General features: G+C 39.1%; 1 protein-coding gene across 1 annotated transcript in view; it reads right to left on the reverse strand.

The window, feature by feature from the left end:
- Positions 1-742: 742 nt before the first annotated feature.
- LOC135968652 (zinc finger protein 431-like) overlaps positions 743-21,286 on the reverse strand; it is an 85,536-nt gene continuing 64,992 nt past the window's right edge. Inside the window, exon 5 of the mRNA XM_065536340.1 lies at positions 743-3,967. The gene's annotated coding sequence lies outside the window, so the exon portion shown is untranslated. The remainder of the gene's footprint in view (positions 3,968-21,286) is intronic.

Consider the following 21,286-nt stretch of genomic DNA (forward strand, 5'->3'; position numbering starts at 1 on the left):
ACGCTTGTTTGGCTCCCTGACGATTGGTGAGTTGTCGGTGTATTGTCCAGGGTAACTATGGGTCACACGGAGTCTAAACATTATGCTTATCTCTACTATATTATCTCTACTATATTAAACTCCTGTTAAAACAGGGAGTCTGAGTGCCCACAGAAAGTATGGTCACCCTATTCAGGGCACTGGAAGAACACTGTCCTTGGTTTCCTGAAAAGGGAACGTTAGATGTGGAACTACGGGATTGTGTTGGAGCAAAATTCCGGGAACTGGTCCCAATGGGAAATTACGTTCCCATCACTGTTTGGGGTGATTTGGCCTTGGTATATGCCATCCTAATGACATACCAATCCCATGACCCCCTGCAGTTACCACAGTTTTCTGAATCTGGTGACCCTCTACCTTGTCCTCAGCTTTCCTCTCCCACTCGGCCCTCATTATCTGCTCAGCCTCTCTCTTCGCGTACTCCTTCCCCACCTGACAATGTTGAGGATTCAATATCCAACTCTGGTGACTTTGGCTTAATATCACCCCCTGATGATCTTATTTCTTTTCACGAAGAGCCGATACTTGTAGCTCCCACGGCCCCAACTTGGACAGCCCAGGACCATATCCATGTTAATTCTTCCCTCGCCAAACCTTTGCAGTCTTTGCCTCCAGAGCCACCTAATGGCTCTGGGACCAAACTACAATTTACCTGTAATTCTGCAGGCCCTCCCCCATCCACTGCAGACCCTCACCATCCTATCATTTTGGTCCCTTATCTGGTCACTCTGCCATCCATTCAACCTGCTTCTCTGCACCCTTCTTCATGCATAGATGCCAATAATCACCAGTATGCTTCTGCCTCTTCTACTCCCCCAGTGCCCCTTTCTCACACTTTTATATCTGTCTGACTTCCTCAACTTCAGTTTCCCTTATCTACACATGCTTTTCCTGTCACTTCTATGCTGACTCCGTCTCACGTGCCTGCTCTCGAAACTTCCATGCAACACTTATTACACCAAAACAAACAAACAAGTGGATTAGAGGCGTGGGCTTATCTGGTCATGCTGGAACCTCCTAATGCTCAAGGGATACAAGTGCGTCAATATGAGCTGCTCAATCTTACCTTTTTAAAAGAATTCAAGGATGCTTGTACTCAGTATGGTCCTACTTCTCCATGTTAAAATGGTATTATAGACTCTTTGTACTGGGGTCATTTTGCTTCCTTTAGACTGGTACATTTTGGCAAAAGCTGTTGTAACTCCATCACAGCATTTACAATTCCGTACCTGGTGGTCAGAGGAGGCCCATCTGCAGGCTCAGCTAAATCGGGCTGAAGGCATTCTAATTACTTAGGCCCAGTTCACAGGTTCTGATAATTACTCTGATACTACCACTCAATTAAGCTTTGATTCTCTCACCATGGAACAAGTAACAAAGGTTTGTACGAGAGCTTGGGATAAATTATGTGCCCCAGGCCAAGCTCCTGTTTCTTTTACTAACGTTAAACAGGGTCACAGTGAATTATATCCTGATTTTTTGGCTAAATTACGAGATGCTGTTCAAAAATCTGTCTCTGATGAGCACGCTCAAGGTATTCTCCTTCGTATGTTAGCTGTTGAGAATGTGAACCATGAGTGTAAAATGGCCATGCGTTCCATCCAATGACAAAATTTACCTGATCATGAGGTTTTGCCTCATATATTAAAGCTTGTGAAGGCATTGGATCAAAGACCACAAAGCTATTCTGTGGGCACGGGCCATGAAGGACGACAAACTGGCCAACTGATTTTTTTCTTGGAGGCTGCTATAATTGCGATCAATTTGGTCATACTAAAAAAAAAAATTGCACTGTCAAAAAGTTAAAAGCAGCCAAGCCGGCTCAACAAACACAACCAAATGCTGCCACTACTGTTTGCCCGCATGATCGTAAAGGTAAACACTGGGCAAGTACTTGCAAATCTAAGTCTGATAGAGATGGAAATCCCTTGCCACAGAACCAGGGAAATGGAAAGCGGGGCCAGTCCCAGGCCTCAGTATCAAATGGGACACCTCAGACTCAGACCAATGTTGCGTTTCCACTTCAAGCAGTCCCAGTGTAGCCCCCAGCACAAATTTACTTACAGCCAACCAGGATGGGTCCCAACCTCTTCTTGTCTCAGTACAATGCTTGTCCACCTCCACAGTAGGGGGTGGGTTGGTAGCTCTCTGTAGTACCATTCCTCTAAATTTACTACCTAATTCTTTGCCTTTAATTGTCCCCATGGTGGTCACTGGTCCTTTACCTCAAGGTTTTGTGGGCCTGGTGTTAGGTAGGGCATTTGCCTCTGCTAAAGGAATCACCGTTCTTACTGGTCTCATTAATTCTGATTCCTTTAATGAGATTAAACTTATGGTGTCTGCCAAGGTTCCTGCTTCCATTCTGGCCAGTGAGTCAATTGCTCAATTGCTTTTACTATCTAATATTGTTTAAAACAAAGGAGATAAGACACAGGGTCCTGGGATGGGCTCCAGTGGTGAAAAAGCCGCTTATTGGATTAAAGTAATTTCTAAACAACAGTCCACCTGCACCATACACATTCAAGAAAAAAGGTTTGAGGGCCTAGTAGATACTGGGGCTGATGTTTCTATTATTTCCTGTAATTTATGGCCTTCCTCCTGGCTTAAACATCCCGCTAACATGGGACTAGTAGGTGTTGGAAAAGCTGATGAAGTTCACCAGAGCACATTTATCTTGCCTTGCACTGGCGCTGATGGTCAAAAGGGTACAATTCAGCCTTTTATCACACCAATCCCCATTAATTTTTGGGGTAGGGATTTGCTGGCACAATGGGGGTCTGAAATTAATATTCCACATAACTCTTACAGTCCTCCCAGTCAACAATAATAAAGAACATGGAGTCTGTTTCCGGACTCGGTCTCGGTCCAAAACATGAAGGAATTACTAAACCTCTTCAAGTTACTGTAAAAGAAGACAGGGCTGGTTTAGGTTGTCCTTTTTAATGGCGGCCACTGCCACACCTTCTAATCCTACTCCTTTACATGGAAATTGGAAACACCTGTTTCGATTGATCAGCAGCCACTCTCTAAAGAAAAACTGGAGGCTTTAACTCAACTGGTTTCTGAACAGTTACAACTTGGACATGTGGAACCTTCTCTTTCCCCCTGGAATTCTCCTGTGTTTCTAGTGAAAAACAAATGAGGCAAGTGGTGTATGGTAACTGATTTAAGGGCCATTAATGTTGTAATTAAACCTATGGGAGCCGTAGAACCCCGCACACCTACCCCTGCTTTAATACCTAAGAACTGGCCTCTCACAGTTTCTGATCTTAAAGACTGTTTCTTTCATACTGCTTTACATAAATCAAATTGTGAAAAATTTGCCTTTACTGTACCATCTATCAAAAATCAGGAGCCTGCAGCTCATTATCAATGGAAAGCACTTCCTCAGGGAACGCTGAATAGCCCTACCATCTGCCAGCCTTATGTTGGACAGGTGCTTTCACCAGTTCGAGCTCAATTTCCCCAGGCCTATATTCTTCATTATATTGATGCTATGTTAATTGCTGCCCCCACTGATAAAATAATTAATTGTTACCAATTTTTGGGTTGCTGTGTGCAGAGGCTGTATTACACATTGCTCAGGATAAAATTAAACAGACCACTTCTGTTCAATATTTAGGAATGGTGGTTGATAAAGAATGTATTCAACCTCAAAATGTTCAGATTAGGAGAGATTCTTTGAAAACCTTAAATGATTTCCAAAAACTTTTGGGTAACATTATTTAAGACCTACTTTAGGCATTCCAACATATGCACTAACTTGTTTTCTATGCTGCGTGGAGATTCCAATCGCCACAGTCCCAGGACTTTGACACCTGAGGCTTCATTGGAACTGCAATTCGTAGAAGAATCCAAACTGCCCAGTTGTCTAGGATACAGCCATCTCAGCCTTTTCAGCTTCTAGTTTTCACTTCATTGCACTCTCCTATTGGGATAATAGTTCAACATAATGATTTAGTGGAGTGGTGTTTTCTTCCTCATTCTGTGTCAAAAACTTCTTCCGTTTATCTGGGCCAAATAGCCACCCTAATTGGACAAGCCCCCTGTAGAATACTTAAAATTTCTGCATTTGATCCAAATTTAATTGTGGTTCCTTTAAATCGGCTCAAAGTTCAGGCTGCTTTTCAACATTCCATACTGTGGCAAATTCACTTGGCTGATTTTATCGGTGTTACTGACAATCATTATCCAAAAAACAAATTGTTTGATTTTATAAAAATGACTTATTGGGTGGTCCCTTGACTGACCAAAGATCAGCCCATTCCTGAGGCCGTTACAGTGTTCACTGATGGCTCCAGTAACGGAAATCCTGGTTATGTGGGTCCTACAGACAACCTTATTTCTACCCCTTATACATCTGCTCAAAAGGCAGAGTTAATTTTTTAATAATAATTACTGCCTTACAGAATTTCCCCAAACCTTTAAATATTGTCTCTGATTCTGCTTATGTTATACATCCCACTAAAAATATAGAAACCGCTACCATCAAACACATTGATAATTCTGAATTGGCTTCTTTATTTTCAAGGTTACAACAGGCGGTTCACCAATGTAGATATCCTTTCTATATTACACATATTAGATCTCATACCACTTTACCAGGACCCATGTCTGCTGGTAACCAAAAGGTTGACTGTTTGGTCTCTTTTGCAACCCAAGGAGCTCTCGAGTTCCATAATTTCACTCATGTCAATGCCGCTGGATTAAAAGATAAATTTGCTCTCACCTGGAAAGAGGCTAAGCTTATTGTCCACTGCTGCCCTAGGTGCCAAGTTTTTGTACTTCCAAATCAGGAACCTGGCATTAATCCCAGAGGCCTAAATCCTAATGATTTATGGCAAATGGATGTGACTCATGTTAGTTCCTTTGGCAGACTTTCATATGTACATGTTTCTGTAGACACCTTTTCAGGTTTTATTTGGGCTACTTGCCAAACAGGAGAAGGCATAGCCCATGTTAAAAGACATCTGTATTCTTGCTTTGCAGTTATGGGGCTTCCAAATCAGATAAAAACAGACAACACCCCTGGATATGTTAGTAAGGATTTTGATTTATTTATGCAACAATGGGAAATTTCCCATATTACCAGAATCTCTTACAATCCTCAGGGACAGGATGTTGTGGAACAGGCAAATCACACATTAAAAACTCAACTGTCCAAACAGTCTAAACAATAAAAACATAATTTAACCACTCCCAGCACTCCCAATTACATTTAGCATTCTTTAAACTTTCTAAATGTTCCTAAAGACAATACTGTGACTGCAGCTGAATGCCCTTATACAGGCAAAAAAATTCTCCCTAAATGAAGGCAAGCCAATGTTATGGAAAATTCGTGAGACCAATACCTGGGAACTTGGAACAATTATAACGTGGGGAAGAGGGTATGCTTGTGTTTCACCAGGAGATCATCAATCCCCTGTCTGGGGGCCCACCAGGAGACTTAAGCTTCGTGTGAATACTGACAATGAAAACCACAGGGAAAAGATGTCTGTGTCAGAGACCACCCTAATACCTGGTGAGATCTGTGCCGACTCCTCAGAAACTGGCACGCCAAATCAAAACGGGTCTGGCTCAATCCTCCCTAATGGCAATGGAGAACCCTCTAACTAATCCCACTTCTCCAAACCTAAAAATCTCACCATTTCTATTAGCCTAAAAACAACATCCCTCTGTTCTTCTCTTCCTCCTTCAGCACTGGATCTCTCTTACAATAGGTTTTATTTAATATTTCTCCTCTTTACACTTTCTGTCTCACCAATTTCCCCTCACACTGACTTACGTGCTACACAAAATTATTCTTATTGGGCTTATGTGCCTTTTCCTCCACTCATTCAACTTCTCACCTCGATGGATGCTCCTGCAGAAATCTATACTAATGATAGTGTGTGGATGCCTAGATCTACAGATGACCATTGCCGTGCACAACCAGGAGAAGGCACTGCATTTAATGTTACTATAAGATATAAATATCCTCTTCTGTGCCTTGGACATGTACCTGGTTGTATCCATCTACTAACTCAAGTCTGGGCTGCTTATCTTCCGGAGAGATTAGCTACAAGAGAACCGGGACATTTGGTCTCCGGCCTCTCCCTTTCTCCTTGAAGACAAATGAAAAGGGGAGAAATAGGAGATACCCCATACTTTCAATATAAACCTGTAGGAAAACCATATCTGAAAAATTTTGAGGGTCCATCTAAAACTTTAGTTTGGGAAGATTGTGTTAACTCACATGCAGTAGTATTAAAAAATGACTCATATGGTTTAGTAACAGACTGGGCACCAAAAGGTTATTTAAAAAACAATTGCTCCTCTGGCAGAAGGGAATGCCTGGAGGCTACTTATTTTGTTTCTTATTGGAAGGACGAGGATCATCATTCTACTTTGCATAGGAAGTTCAGCTCATTATTTCCCTTAAAATGGGAAGATAAGGGCATTACCCCCCGAGGCCTCATATGATATTCCCCATTCTGAGCCCAGAACACCCAGAACTTTGGAAATTGGCTATTGCCATGTCCAGACTGCAAGTATGGAAAGCGGAAACTTTTCTGTCTGTTGCCACCACTGCCGCCCCTCACATCAGTGATTCTGAACCCCATGATAAATTCCCTTTAAACCCTTTTTCTCTTTTTCATGCCAATCCTCCTTTATGGGACTCCAATTGGCATTATGATAATTCTCAATCCAGGTACACCCCTCTACCTCTTCAGCATCCCCGGGCACCTCGGATTGCTTCTTTACAGTGGAGAACATTGGGTGTTGCCACCGCCGCTCCCCTCCCTATCAAAGTAGATTCAAACATTCTGCTTTACCTTCAACCTGACTATTCCTATACAGACTTGTGTTAAGCCTCCTTACATGCTGTTAGTGGGAAATATCAAAATCTGGACAAACAATCAAACTGTCCAATGTATTAATTGCCATCTATACACTTGTATTAACTCCCGTTTTGACTCCAGAAAAAGTGTATTGTTGGTTCGAGCTCAAGAAGGAATCTGGATACCGGAAACTTTACCTAGACCTTGGGAATCATCCCCCTCAGTACATTTAATTAGTGAAGTGTTACAACAAATTCTCAAAAGCACTAAGAGATTTGTTTTCACTTTAATCGCTGTGATCATGGGTGTAATTATAGTTACTGCACTGGCCACCACTGCCGGAGTGGCATTACACCAATCTATTCAAACAGCTCATTTTGTTAATGACTGGCAAGCCAATTCCACCCAAATGTGGAATTCTCAACAAGTCATTGATCAAAATTAGCTAATCAAATTAATGATTTAAGACAGTCGGTTATCTGGCTTGGGGATCAGCTAAAGAGTCTTGAACATCGCATGCAAATGCAGCATGATTGGAATACTTCTGATTTCTGTATCACACCATATTCCTACAACGAGACTGATCATTCATGGGAAATGGTCAAAGGACACCTTTTGGGTAGGGAAGATAATTTATCCTTGGATATAACTAAATTAAAGAAACAAATTTTTGAAGCCTCTCAAGCTCATTTATCCATTGTGCCTGGAGCTGAGGTGTTAGATCAGGTGGCAGAAAGTCTTTCTGGACTAAACCCCACAACTTGGATTAAGTCTATTGGGGGCTCCACTGTAGTAAATTTTGGAATTATCTTCTCTGTTTAATTGGCTTTTTAGTGTACCAGACCAGTCAAAGAATCCTGCGGTAAAATCGAGAGAATGAACAAGCCTTCATCGCCATGGCACATTTATATAAAAAGAAAGGGAGAGATGCTCCGGGAAGTCAGGGACCCCGAATGGAGGGATCGGCTGAAGCTGTGGCAGAGGAACATAAATAGTGAAGATTTCATGGACATTTATCACTTCCCAAATAATACTCTTATAATTTCTTACGACTGTCTTACTTTAATCTCTTAATCCTGTTATCTTCACAAGCTGAGGATGTACATCACCTCAGGACCATGTGATAATTGTGTTAACTGTACAAATTGATTGTAAAACTTGTGTGTTTGAACAATATGAAATCAGTACACCTTGAAAAAGAACAGAATAACAGCAATTTAAGGGAACAAGGGAAGACAACCATAAGGTCTGACTGACTGCGGTGTCGGGCAAAAAGAGCCATATTTTTCTTCTTGCAGAGAGCCTATAAACAGATGTGCAAGGAGGGAAGATATCGCAAAATTCTTTTCCTAGCAAGGAATATTGATATTAACACTGTGGGAAAAGAATTGCATTCCTGGGGGGAGGTCTACAAATGGCCACTCTGGGAATGTCTGTCCTATGCAGTTGAGATAAGGACTGAGATACACCCTGGTCTCCTGCAGTAACCTCAGGCTTACTATGATTGGGAAACTTCAGCCCGGTAAATTTTTGGTCAGACCACTTCTCTGCTCTCGAACCCTGTTTTCTGTTAAGATGTTTATCGGCCAGGCGCGGTGGCTCAATCCTGTAATCCCAGCACTTTGGGAGGCCGAGACGGGTGGATCACAAGGTCAGGAGATCGAGACCATCCTGGCTAACACGGTGAAACCCCGTCTCTACTAAAAAATACAAAAAAACTAGCCAGGCGCAGTGGCGGGCACCTGTAGTCCCAGCTACTCGGGAGGCTGAGGCAGGAGAATGGCATAAACCCGGGAGGTGGAGCTTGCAGTGAGCTGAGATCTGGCCACTGCACTCCAGCCTGGGCGACAGAGGGAGACTCCGTCTCAAAAAAAAAAAAAAAAAAAAAAAGTTTATCAAGACAATACATGCACCACTGAACATAGACTCTTATCAGGAGTTTCTGATATTGCCCTTTGAAGCATGTGATCTTTGTGACCTACTCCCTGTACTTACATCCCCTCCCCTTTTGAAATCCTTAATAAAAACCTGCTGGTTTTGCAGCTCAGGTGGGCATCACGGTCCTACCAATATGTGATGTCATCCCCGGCAGCCCAGCTGCAAAATTCCTTTGACTCTTTCTCTTTATTTCTCGGACCAGCTGACACTTATGGAAAATACAAAGAACCTATGTTGAAATATTGGGGGCGGGTTCCCCCAATACAAAGAGATGCAAGAGAAATCTGAAAAACAATACAAATATAAATAAACAAATTTAGAGTATGAGTAAGAAATGTATCAAGGAGATAGACATCTTTGAAAAAAAATGAAACAAAAATTGTGGAACTTAAAGATTTATTAAAGGAAAAAGAAAATACATTCAAAATTTCAATAATAGACTGAAACAGGCATAAAAAGAATTTTCAGACCTTTAAACAGGTCTTTTAAAATAATCTACTCACATAAAATAAGGAGAAAAATGAAAAAGAACAAACAAAGATTTTGCGATATTTGCAACTACATAAAGTAACTAAACAAAAATTATCAGTGTTTCTGAGGAAGAAAAAACATCAAAAAGTTTAGAAAACCTATTTAAGAAAAAATTGATGAGAACTTCCCAACTCTAGCAATAGAATTAGTCATACATATACAGGAAGTTCAGCAATCACCAGCAGAATACAATGCAAAACAGACCTCAGTATGGCACATAATAATCAGAATATCTAAAGTCAAAGTGAAAGAAGTAATTCTAAAATCAGCAAAAGAAAAGCATCTAGTCATTTATAAATAGAACCACATCAGACTAAAAGCAGACTTCTTAGCAGAAACTTTACTGGCCAGAAAAGAATGGAATGGTACTTTTAGAGTGTTGAAAGAAAAACGCCAGCCAAAAATTTTTACAACAAGCTAGACAAACCTTCACAAGTGAAGAAGAAATAAAGTCTTACCCTGACAAATAAAGGCTGGGGAAACTAACCACCAATAGACTGGGCCTACAAAAGATGTTCCAGGGATTTCCAATATAAAAGCAAAAGATTGATATTCACCATCATTAAAACATATAAAAGTATAAAATTAACAGGCCTTATAAAACAAAAGAGAAAAATAAATAAATCACAACAGGACATAACTTTATTAAACCACAAAGATAAATAGATAAAAAATAAAACAAGAAAAGAATTAACATTATGACAGTAACAAAGCCTTACATATTAATATCACCTTGAATATAAATCAATTAAAACCTTCACTGAAATGTATATATTCATGAAATGAATAAGAAAAAATGATCCAACTCTGTGTTGCCTACAAGAATTTCACCTTAACTGTAAGATACATATAAATTAAAAGAAAAGGGGGGAAGATATTAACACAAACAGAAACCAAAAACAGACAGCAGTATCTATATGTAAATCAAATAAAGGAGACTTTAAAAAGAAGTATTATTAAACCTATAGAAAGAGATGGACAGTAACACAATAATAGTGGAGAAATTCAGCATTCTACTCACGGCATTAGAGAGACCATTGAGATAGGAAAGTTGGCAAATCAACAAAGTACTCCCAAAAATCAAAATTATATCAACTACCTACTTAGACCATAATAGAATAAAACTACAAATTGATATCAAGAGAAATTTCAGAAACTATAAATTTACAAAGAATTAAAACAACATGCTCCTAAAGAGTCACTGTAAATGAAGTAATGAGCCAGGGGTGGTGGCTCACACCTGTAATCCCAGCACTTTGGGAGGTTGAGGCAGGTAGATCACCTGAGGTCAGCAGTTTGAGACGGCCTGGGCAACATGCAAAAACCCCATCGCTACAAACAAATAAAAAAATATCTAGGTGTAGTGCTGTGCACCTAAGGTCCTAGCTACTTGGGAGGATGAGATAAAAAGATCGCTTGAGCCTGGAAGGCAGAGGTTGCAGTGAGCCAAGACTGTTCCACTGCACTTCAGCCAGGGCGACAGAGTAAAACTCATCTCAAAAAGAAAATTAAGATGAAAATTAAAAATGTGTGGAAAAAAAGATGGAAAGAGAAACACAATATAATAAAACCTGTCAGATACAGCAAATATAGTACTAAGAGGGCAGTTTATAGCCTAAATATCTGCATCAAAAAAGTAGAAAGCTTACATGTTAAGGACCTGACATCATACTTCAAGGAACTAGAAAATTAATAACAAACCAAATTCCTGATTAGAAGAAGAAAAAAAAGTAACATAAATCAGAACAGAACCAAATGAAATAAAGACCAAAAACAATAAAAATGACCAACAGAATAAAAAGTTGCTTTTTCAAAAAGACAAAATTGATAAATTGCTAGCTAGAATAACCACAAACAGAATAGAAATCTAAATAAGTAAAATCAGAAAAGAAAGAAAAGACATTACAATGGATACAACAGCAATACAAAAGATCATTAGAAATGATTATAAACAACTAGACACTCATAAACCTGAAAACCTACAAACAATGAATAAATTCATGGAAACATAAACCTCCCAAGATAGAACCAGGAAGAAACTGAGTACCTGAACAAAGCAATGAGTAGCATGATTGAGCCAGTAATAAAAAATGCCTTGAAAAAGAAAAGCTCAGAACTAGATAAATGCACAGCCAAATTCTACCAAATGTATAAAAATTCTACCAAATGCTCCTGAAACTCTTCCAAAATATTGAGGATAATGAAATTCTTCCTAAGTCATTCTCAGGTCAGTACCACCCTGCTACCAAAACTAGCCATGAACACAACAAAGAAAACCGTTATTATTTATTGTGTCATCATTATAAAAAATAGACAAATTGGATTCAAACTAAAAAGTTTTTGCACAGCAAATAAAACAGGGTAAACAGGCAACCTACAGAATAAAAGAACATATTTGCAAACTATGTGCCAACATGACACTTATATTTGGAATTTATAAATAACTCAAACTAAAAACATAGTAAGAAATCCCATTGAAAAATGGGCAAATAACATTACTAAGCATTTTTCAATAAAGACATACAAATAGCCAACATGGATATGAAAAGAATGCTCATCTCAGATAGCTAAAAATAGAACTACCATTTGATTCAGAAATTTCATCATTGGGTATCTACCTAAAAAAATAGTTTGTTATATGAAAATGATACCTATACTTGCATGTTTATCGCAGCATGCTCACAATAGCAAACCATACATACAAGTTTAAAATTCAAAATATATAGAAAATTCAAAGCAAAGACAAGTATAATAACAATGATAAACCAACTGAAAAATAGTCAAAACACTGAAGAAATATTTTGCCAATGAATTATATATAAATGACCCAATAGATATATAAAAAAGTGCTATCACCTACCAACAGGCAACTGCAAATGAAAACAATGATGAGCTATCACTTCAAATCTGTTAGGATTGCTAATATCAAGAACGAAAAATAGAGGCCAGGTCTGGTGGCTCATGCCTATAATTTCAGCACTTTGGGAGGCCAAGGCAGGCAGATCACCTGAAGTCAGGAGTTGGAGATCAGGCTGGCCAACATGAAGAAACCCCGTCTCTACAAAAAATACAAAATTAGCCAGGTGTGGTGGTGCATGCCTGTAATGCCAGTTACTCGGAAGGCTGTGGCAGGAGAATCGCTTGAACCCGGGAAGCAAAGATTGCAGTAAGCTGAGATCATGCCATTGCACTCCAGCCTGGGCAACAAGAGTGAAACTTCGTCTCAAAAAAAAGAAGAAAAAAAGACAAGACAATATAGAGAAATAACAAGTAACATGTCATTGATGTTCCTGAGATTTCTGAAACAAATCTTAATATCACCACTGCTCTCACACATTTCAGACATGATAAGAAAAGAAAACCCAACAAATGATCAACATGCAGTTTCTCAAAAATAGTCAGAGATATTCTTATATTCCCCCCAAAGAAATGGAATGGGCAGGCATATCATGAAGTACCTTATAAGCCATAAAGAGGACTTTAGCTCTCATGGTACTCTCAAAGGAAAATCACTAAATAGGAAGTAGAGTCCATACAGAATTTAACGGTATGGGAAAAAAAGATGTTCCTATATGAGTTAGGGAAAAAAAATGGCTTTTTAGGAAACCTTTCCATTGAAGCAGAGCATCCCATACCATATTGTAAGGTCTGGAATTCTTTTTGACCTTTGTACCTCTCATCTGTGTTATCTGCTTCATTCATGCATACCTGCCTGAGTATTTGACCACTGTCTCACGTTTCTTTACATACCAGGGTTCTTTTATTTGCTCAAGGCAGGAGATCAGATCAGGTTCAGAGACACCAAGGCCTGTTTTGTTAGAAAAAAGTTAACATGATTTGTCGGGATTCTCCAGTTACCATCCTAGTACCATGTTTAGTACAGAGGAGAGAATATTATGAAAGATTCTAGAAATTTAATTCCAAAATACTGTTTTCTGACAGAAACTTTAGAATATTTAGAACATATTTTACATTTCTGGGTCCTTAGCTCTACTATTCAATACTATTGAATTTAAAGTTGGTGCTGGATATTGGATTTTATTATTTGGGCAACAATATTTAATGCCACTGAATTTCTAGAATTATCATTAATCTAGAGTGAAGGATGCAGATTACCTCAAAAAAGGGGGATGGTTCCTGTTAAGATAAAACATCTTGAAGATTTTCTTTTCTATTTCAATAAACCTTCAAGTTTTCTTTAACTTGATTTTTAGATTATTTTTAGATCAACCTTAAAAGAGTTGATCTAAAAATAATTTATGTGGAGCAAAAACTCCCAAAATCGTACTACAAAAGGAGAAAATAGAAGCCTTAGGGCATATTAGGAAATTTGGTGAAAATTTATTCTCACAGAGAGACGTATTCTAATTCAAGAGATGTGGGATGAGACCTGACTTCCTGTATTGCAAAAGAACTCACCAATGATGTCAATCATTCTAGCTTAAGGAAAATACTTTGTAAAACATCTAGTAATTGATAGAACCTGGGTTTTATCCAAGTGTATATTACTAGTAAACAAAAATGACAGCCTTCATTTTCCAAAGCAAAGTATAAACAAAGAGAAACTATTCAGAAAAAGGGTGTAAGATAAATGGATGTGCAGTGGTCAAGAACAGGCCGTGGTAAACATCTGGTTCAGCCTGACTCTGAGTTTGGAACACAAGTGCTCAATTCTGCTAATATGTAACCTGGTTGTATAAGCTCACACTTAGCTCTCAGCCGCTATTGAGTGTAAGGGGTACACAGACAGGTGGACAGGAGGGAGAGAGAAAGCTGCTCACCCTGTACACAGGGCTCATGCCCAGGCTTGTTGTGCCTATGGAATAAAGCCATCTCAAAATTGCCCACAATTCCATGAGTGTTCTTCCAGCAACCCACCAATCACCCACCCACTCCTGTCAGACCTCAGATTGGGCTGGAACCTGACACTTGGTGTGACAGGAGAGCTTTCAGATTAAATGTGATTGTTTATGCACATTAGTCAGAAAGTCTTTCCAAAGTACCTATTAAATAATACAGTTTTTTGGGGTTTTTTGTTTGTTTTTGAGATGGAGTCTCACTCTGTTGCCCAGGCTGGAGTGCAGTGGCGTGATCTCAGCTCACTGCAAGCTCTGCCTCCCAGGTTCACGCCATTCTCCTGCCTCAGCCTCCCAAGTAGCTGAGACTACAGGGGCCCGCCACCATGCCCAGCTAATTTTTTGTAATTTTAGTAGAGACGGGGTTTCACCATGTTAGCCAGGATGGTCTTGATCTCCCGACTTCGTGATCTGCCCACCTTGGCCTCCCAAATAATACAGTTTTTTAAAAGAAACATTATAGTGAAGAAATTCTTGAGAAAACATGTTAACCAAGTAAATAAAATTAATGAGATAGATTGGTATCAGGTGCTGATACATATAGGAGTCTGCAACATGACTTCTGTGAGATTACTGGCCAAAAAAACATAAATCATAATCTGAATCTAATCATAAAAAACATGTTTTATATAAAGTTCAAGCCACATATGTTGTCCATATTTTGTCTTTTTTTTTTGCGATGGAGTTTCACTGTTGTCCCCCTGGCTGGAGTGCAATGGTGCAATCTTGGCTCACCACAACTTCTGCCTCCTGGGTTCAAGTGATTCTCCTGCCTCAGCCTCCTGAGTAGCTGGGATTACAGGCACGTGTCACGATGCCTGGCTAATTTTTTTTTTTTTTTTTTTGTATTTTTAGTAGAGATGGGGTTTCACCATGTTCGTCAGGCTGGTCTCTAACTCCTGACCTCAGGTGATCCGCCCACCTCGGATTCCCAAAGTACTGGGATTACAGGTGTGAGCCACTGCACATGGCCCATCTTTTGTAACTTCTAATAGTGTATCTAAATACTCTCTCTTTAGCATTCTAGAGGGCACATTTCTTTGAATTAATTCCTTTACATATCTTTCTAAATTATTCCAGGCAATTAATTGCATCTTTTTTAAGTGTGCATTTAAAAATTATGCTATTCATAGAGCTGATGGAGCATTCAGATTGAAACTTAGTAGTGCAGTTTTCTCCCTCACTGATATCTGAGGACCCAGCACCATCCCCAATAAGAATGTTTTATATCTTCACCTGCCCAGGCTGATCTGTCAACAAAGGGAATACTTTCAATATCTCATGGTATAAATTCAAGGTGAGTATTACTTGCGATATGTAAAAAGCCTGGATGGAGAGAATAAAGATAAGGTTCTGAAACATAGGGAAGAATTATTCTAATGAGGTCATTTCACTGTCATGAGAAGAAAAAAGGTAGTTCAAATAATCTTGTTAGGCAAAAGCATCAAAAGTAGAAATGTAAATGATTGCAACTGTAAATACATGACATTCTAGAAGAAAATGTGGACACAGTTTTGACCTGGGACACATGCCTCTGAGAATCAACCATTTTTTCTCTCTTCTCTGATTCCTTCTCAGGAGACAGTATCGGAACAAATCACAACCTTCATCTTCAGAATGTGTCTTTAAAGGCATCAGGACAACCCTCTGAAGGAAGCAGACTGCTCCTGTAGGACCCGACAGACACCCCAAATACAGTGAGTGCCACTACTACAGAAGTGGGAAAGGGAGACCCTCTTCTCCTGAACACAACGACCCCACTGGAGAAACTGAAAGTCTGTTTGTGGGAGAAGCTCCTTACTACCTGGAGCTGAGTCAAGTTAGAGAGCCAAGCTGAGTGAAATACAGGGGTGCAGGAGGCAACAGGGAGGCCCTGGGAGCTTGCTGAATCCCCAAGGAGCTCATTCCTGCCTGGCACCACAGGGATCCATTGGTGGGGAGGGGGAAGGACAGAGGAGCAGGGGGTAAAACTCCAAGGGGAGAAGGACTTACCTAGCTGAACTTCATAACAATTTGAATGGTACAAGAAGCCTCCTGGCAAGAGCTTGGGGGAAAGCGTGAATCTGGCTTAAACACTTCACAGGTGGGGAAGAACTGAAGCACTTTTATTTTACCACACTGAGAAACAGAAAGCCTGGGGTAATTTTCAAGCCCAACTAATCCTCCACATGGAAATAGACTTGGGGCTGGTGTGAGGGGTGCAGTGGGAGTGAGACCGGCCTTTTGGTTTCCATGGGAGCTGAGTGAGGCCTGTGACTGCCAGCTTTCCCCCACTTCCCTGACACCCTGCCTGAATCAGCAGAGACAGTCATAATGAGCCTCAATAAATTTAAGAAAATTGACATTATATCAAGCACCCTCTCAGACCACAGTGCAATAAAACTGGAAATCATCTCCCAAAGGAACCTTCAAAACCATGCAAATTACATGGAAATTAAATAACATGCTCCTTAATGAGCATTGAGTCAAAAACAAAATCAATATGGAAATTAAAAAATTCTTCAACTTAATGACAATAATGATACAACCTATCAAAACTTCTGGGATACAGCAAAGGTGATGCTAAGAGGAAAGTTCATAGCCCTAACTGCCTACATCAAAAAGTCTGAAAGAGCACAAACAGACAATCTAAGGTCACACTTCAAGGAACTAGAGAAACAAGAACAAACCAAACCCAAACCCAGCAGAAAAAGGAAATAATCAAGATTAGAGCAGAACTAAATGAAATTGAAACAAACAAACAAACAAAAAATACAGAAGTTAAATGAAACAAAGAGGTGCTTCTTAGAAAAGATAAATAAAAATTGATACATCATTAGCAAAATTGACCAAGAAAAGAAGAGAGAAAATCCAAATAACCTCAGAGAGAAATGAAACGAGATAACTGACGCCACTGAAATACAAAAAATCATTCAAGGCTACTATGAAAACCTTTATACACATAAGCTCGAAAATGTAGAAGAGATAGATAAATTCCTGGAAAATGTAGAAGAGATGGATAAATTCCTGGAAAAATACAACCCTACTAGCTTAAACCAGGAAGAATTAGATACCTTGAACAGATCAATAACAAGCAGTGAGATTAAAATGGTAATTTAAAAATTACCACCGACAAAAAAAATCCAACAGATTAACAGCAAAATTCTACCAGATATTCGAAGAATTGGTACCAATCTTTTTGACACTATTCCACAAGATAGAGAAAGAACTCTCCCTAATTCATTCTATGAAGCCAGCATCACCCTAATACCAAAACCAGGAAAAGACACAACCAAAAAAGAAAACTAGAGACCAATACCCTTGATAAACATTAATGCTAAAATCCTTAACAAAATATTAGCTAACCAAATCCAACAACATGTTGAAAAGATAATCCATCATGATCAAGTGGGTTTCATACCAGGGATGCAGGGATAGTTTAACACACGCAGGTCAACAAATGATACACCACATAAACAGAATTGAAAACAAAAATCACACGATCATCTCAATAGATGCAGAAAAAGCATTCAACAAAATCCAACATCCTTTATAATTAAAACTCTCAGCAAAGTTGGCATAAAAAGGACACAGCTTAATGTAATAAAAGCTATCTATGACAAACCCACAACCAACGTTATAGTGAATGGGGAAAAGTTAAAAGCATTCCCTCTGAAAACCAGAACAAGACCAGGGTGACCACTCTCACCACTCCTCTTCAACATAGTCCTGGAAGTCATAGCCAGAGCAATAAGACAAGAAATAAAGGCATCCAAATCAGTAAACAGGAAGTCAAACTGTCCCTGTTTACTGATGGCATGATCATTTACCTTGAAAACCCTAAGGACTCCTCCAGAAAGCTCCTAGAACTGATAAAATTCAGAAAAGTTTCTGGATACAAAATTAACATACACAAATCAGTAGCTCTTCTACTCGCAACCAGAGAATTAAATCAAGAATTCAACCCCTTTTACAACAGCTGAAAAAGTTAAATACTTAGGAATATGCCTAATGAAGGACCCCAAAGAAGGAAAACTACAAAACACTGCTGAAAGAAATCATAGACCACACAAATGGAAACACATCCCATGCTCATGGATGGGTACAATCAATATTGTGAAAATGACCATCCTGCCAAAAGCAATCTACAAATTCAACACAATCCCCATCAAAATACCACCATCATTCTTCACAGAGTTAGAAAAAACAATTCAAAAAATCGTATGGAGCCCACATAGCCAAAGCAAGACTAAGAAAAAAGAACAAATCTGGAGGCAACACACTACCTGATTTCAAAGTATACTATAAGGTTATAGTCACCAAAACGGCATGGTCCTGGTATAAGAATAGGCACATACACCAGTGGAACACAGAACCCAGAAATAAACTCAAATGCTTACATCCAGCTGATCTTCAACAAAGCAAACAAAAACATAAAGTGGGGACAGGACACCCTTTTCAACAAATAGTGCTGGGATAATAGGCTAGCCACATGTAGGAGAATGAAACAGGATCCTTATCCCTCACCTTATAAAAAAAATCAACACAAGATGGACTAAGGACTTAAACCTAAGACCTGAAACTATAAAAACTCTGGAAGTTAACATTGAAAAAACTCATCTAAGCATTGGTAGGCCAAAATTTCATGGCCAAAAACCTAAAAGCAAATGCAGTAAAAACAAAGAAACAGCTGGGACCTAATTAAACTAAAAAGCTTTGACATGGCAAAAGGAACAGTCAGCAGAATAAACAGATAACTCAGAGTGGGAAAAAATCTTCACAATCTATACACCTGACAAAGGACTAATATACAGAATCTGTAATGAACTCAAATCAGTAAGAAAAAAAATCAAAAAATTGACAAATCTCAAAAGATACACAAATGGCCAACAGACGTATTTTTAAAAATGCTCAGTATCACTAATGATCAGGGAAATGCAAATCAAACCACAATGCAATACCACTCTATTCCTGCAGGAATGGTCATAATCAAAATATCAAAAAACTGTAGATGTTGGTGTGGATGCAGCGATCAAAGAACATTTCCACACTGCTGGTGGGAATGTAAACTAGTACAGTCACTATGGGAAACTGGAGACTCCTTAAAGAACTAAAAGCAGAATTATCATTTGATCCAGCAATCCCACTACTGGGTATCTACCCAGAGAAAAATAAGTCATTATTTGAAAGAGATACTTGCACATGCATGTTTCTAGCAGCACAATTCACAATTGCAAAATTGTGGAACCAACCAAAATGCCCATCAATCAATGAGTGGATAAAGAAACTGTGGTGTGTGTGTGTGTGTGTGTGTGTGTGTGTGTATGTTGGAATACTACTCAGCCATAACAAGTAATTAATTAAAAGCATTTGCAACAACCTGGATGAGATTGGAGACTATTATTCTACATGAAATAATTCAGGAATGGAAAACCAACCATCATATGTTCTCACTGATATGTGGGAGGTAAGCTATGAGAATGGAAAGGCATAAGAATAATACAATGGACTTTGGGGACATGGGGAGAAGAGTGGGAAGGGAGAGGAATAAAAGACAACATATATGATGCAGTGTATACTGCTCGGGTGATGGGTGCACCAGGATCTCACAAGTCACCACTAAATAACTTACTCATCTAACCAAATACCATCTATACCCCAATAACTTATGGAACAATAAAATTTTTAAAAAAATTATTCTTGTAATTACAGACCAGTTCACATAATGAATACTTCATAAACTATTACACAGGCTGGGTGCAGTGGCTCACACCTGTAATTCTAGCACTTTGGGAGGCTGAGGTGGATGGATCACCTGAGGTCAGGAGTTTGAGACCAGCGTGACCAACATGGTGAAACACTGTCTCTGTTGAAAATACAAAAATTAGCTGGGCCTGGTGGCAGGCACATGTAATCCCAGCTACTTGGGAGGCTGAGGCAGGAGAACTGCTTGAACCTGAAAGGCAGAGGTTGCAGTAAGCCAAGATCTCACCATTGCACTTCAGCCTGGGAGACAGAGCAAGACTCCATCTCAAAAGAAAAAAACAAGAACAAAACAAAACAAAAACTATTAAACAAACAAGCAAAGAATATTATGGGACTAACATGAGTACCAGTCAAATTAAAACAAGAATTTGCGTGGGGAGATTCTGAACCCTGAGCCAAAAGATTGCACAGTAATAAATTCAATACAAAGCAGAGAGCACAATTTGCTTTCACCATTTATGAGAATTTTTGTTTTCTAGTAAATTAGGCCCCTTATTAAAATTCCTGTATTAAAATATGCCATGTATGGCATAAACATATACACATATTATATATCCACAGAAATTAAGAAAAATAAATTTAAATGTGAAAATAAGAAAAATATAACCTATAGGAACAATATTTTTTAACTATTGGCCATTTAAAGTTACCGGCAAAAAAGATTACTAGCGATGTCAGTCCATTATCTTACCAAATAATGTATTGTTACCTACACCCTTGAGTAAGATGGAATAGGTTAAAGTTAGTGGCACAATAACATTTCGATGGATTCATGATAGTATTTAACATGTTAAAAACGTGGAATTGAAAAGTTAATTCCACACATAATTTATAATTTAAAAACATACTGTATAGTATTCCATAAAAGTACAATTAATAACATTACTAACCTAATTTTAACTAAAATTAAGAATGTTTTTCTTTCATAATAGTGCAGAAGAGTATTACTCTGAACACCTACCTCATGTATCACTCAATACTATAAGTTAACCACAAAGAGCCTCTCTACTTAAATTTTCATTATCCATCTTACATTTTAATGTCCTTACCTTTCCATAGAAAAGGTCATAAGTGCCAGGCGCGGTGGCTCAATCCTGTAATCCCAGCACTTTGGGAGGCCGAGACGGGTGGATCACGAGGTCAGGAGATCGAGACCATCCTGGCTAACACGGTGAAACCCTGTCTCTACTAAAAAATACAAAAAAACTAGCCAGGCGCAGTGGCGGGCACCTGTAGTCCCAGCTACTCGGGAGGCTGAGGCAGGAGAATGGCATAAACCCGGGAGGTGGAGCTTGCAGTGAGCTGAGATCCAGCCACTGCACTCCAGCCTGGGCGACAGAGCGAGACTCCGTCTCA

Source organism: Macaca fascicularis, chromosome 19, assembly GCF_037993035.2.
Source record: "Macaca fascicularis isolate 582-1 chromosome 19, T2T-MFA8v1.1".
In the NCBI taxonomy this organism is placed as follows: domain Eukaryota; kingdom Metazoa; phylum Chordata; class Mammalia; order Primates; family Cercopithecidae; genus Macaca; species Macaca fascicularis.